The 2,102-nt window shown below is 56.9% G+C and overlaps 1 protein-coding gene across 1 annotated transcript in view; it reads left to right on the top strand.

Moving 5' to 3' along the window:
• The window catches only part of IGF1R (insulin-like growth factor 1 receptor), a 117,571-nt gene that overhangs the window by 24,225 nt on the left and 91,244 nt on the right, over positions 1 to 2,102 (top strand). The gene's annotated exons all lie outside the window — the stretch shown is intronic.

Genomic DNA, 2,102 nt, shown 5'->3' with positions numbered 1-2,102 from the left:
AGGCTGGGCGTGCCCTCCGGCTCTTGGCCGTCACCCCGGGGGCCGGCGCAGCACCTACTTTGTGGGAGATTTATGGTGGGGAAGAGACATGTTCCCCCTTGAGCAGAGAACAGTCTGTAATCCCCGGGCCGAGCCGGCCAAGCGGGCCCGGGATTGTGAAAGACGGGGTTCCCGGGGTCATTCCCACGGCCGTTGCTACCCAGGGCCCTGTCACCACCACCGCCTCCAGCTCCCAGCTGGCAGGGAGGGCGAGCCTGGGTGGCAGCTCCCCGCTCTCCTTGTCTCAGGATGCGAGGCCCGGGATGGGGGAGACGGAGGGAGACCGTCTTCAAAGCCGAGGCTTGGCCCGTGGCCGCCGATGGTTACTCGGTGCAAGTTATTTGCCGGAGGCCTGCCATGTGCCGGGAGGGACCGGGCGGCTCCTCTTGGATGACCTGGTTCTCTCTCTCTTCTTTTTTTAAAAAATATTTTTACTGATTTCAGAGAGGGAGAGAGAGAGAGAGAGAGAGAGAGAGAGAGAGAGAGAGAGAAACATCAATGATGAGAGAGAATCATGGATCGGCTGCCTCCTACACGCCCCACACCGGGGATGGAGCCTGCAACCCGGGCATGTGCCCTGACCGGGAATCGAACCCTGACCTCCTGGTTCCTAGGTGGACGCTCAACCACTGAGCCACACCGGCCGGGCAGAATCTGTTTCTCTCGCTTTCTGGGGGATTCGCCTCAGCGCTGCCTGCTGTTTGCTTGTCTCAGGTGCTTTTTGGCTCCTGAGTTCTAGTGGGGGCCCTGACTCCCCCATTTTTTCTCGGATAATCCAGTGCCTTGCTGCTAAACTGAGTCCCGTTGTGTGTGTTTTTTTAATTTTTTTTATTTTTATTGATTTCAGAGAGGAAGGGAGAGGAGGAGAGAGAGAGAGAAACACCAATGGTGAGAGAGAATCATGGATCGGCTGCCTCCTACACGCCCCACACCGGGGATGGAGCCTGCAACCCGGGCATGTGCCCTGACCGGGAATCGAACCCTGACCTCCTGGTTCCTAGGTGGACGCTCAACCACTGAGCCACACCGGCCGGGCAGAATCTGTTTCTCTCGCTTTCTGGGGGATTCGCCTCAGCGCTGCCTGCTGTTTGCTTGTCTCAGGTGCTTTTTGGCTCCTGAGTTCTAGTGGGGGCCCTGACTCCCCCATTTTTTCTCGGATAATCCAGTGCCTTGCTGCTAAACTGAGTCCCGTTGTGTGTGTTTTTTTAATTTTTTTTATTTTTATTGATTTCAGAGAGGAAGGGAGAGGAGGAGAGAGAGAGAGAAACACCAATGGTGAGAGAGAATCATGGATCGGCTGCCTCCTGCACGCCCCCTACTTGGGATCGAGCCCGAAACCCGGGCACGGGCCCTTGACCAGAATCGAACCCGGGACCCTTCAGCCCACAGGCTGACGCTCTAGCCACTGAGCTACACCGGCCAGGGCCATTATTTCATCTTAACATTTCTCCTCCCCTTTTTTTTTTTTAAATTTAAAGCACCTTGGGACGGGTGTTCCTTTTTATGAAATGTAACCAGCTCCCATAGGCCGGGGCCCTGCCGATGCCACGGGTCAGGGTGGGGGCCTGCAGGTGTGTGGGCGGGGCCCAGAGAGGCCTGCGGCTCCGGGAAGCGAAGAGGGTCAGTCGGGCGGGCCTGGCTTTGTGTGATCCGTAAGAGCTTGTCTCTCTGCCCCCGCCCCTCCCGGGACGGTCAGCTGTCCCTGAGTGGGGGAGCTTTATTTAGAAAGGGGTCACGTGCCCCGGCCGCATCCCTCTGCCTTTTATAGTCAGGCGCGGAGACCACACGGTGCCCTCCTGGTCGGAAGTGCGGCTCCGCCGGGCTCCCCGACATCGGGCGTTTGTTTTTAAATAAGGCTCTTGGCTTCGGGGACTCGGGACGCGTCGGAATGGCTCCCCTGGGCCGATGGCCGCAATCCTAGGAATTTGGAAAGAGCTGGGGTGCCTTCAATCTCCCCAGTGAGACCGGCTTGTCACATTATTTCTAGTTTCTTCCTTTTTTTTTAAATAATCTTTATTGAAAGTATTACATATGCCTCCCTCTTCCCCCCCATAGACCTCTTT

The sequence above is a fragment of the Myotis brandtii genome, unplaced genomic scaffold (assembly GCF_000412655.1).
Source record: "Myotis brandtii unplaced genomic scaffold, ASM41265v1 scaffold409, whole genome shotgun sequence".
NCBI classification, from domain to species: domain Eukaryota; kingdom Metazoa; phylum Chordata; class Mammalia; order Chiroptera; family Vespertilionidae; genus Myotis; species Myotis brandtii.
Note: the sequence above shows the minus strand (reverse complement) of the source record. Positions and strands in the feature narration are given on the sequence as shown.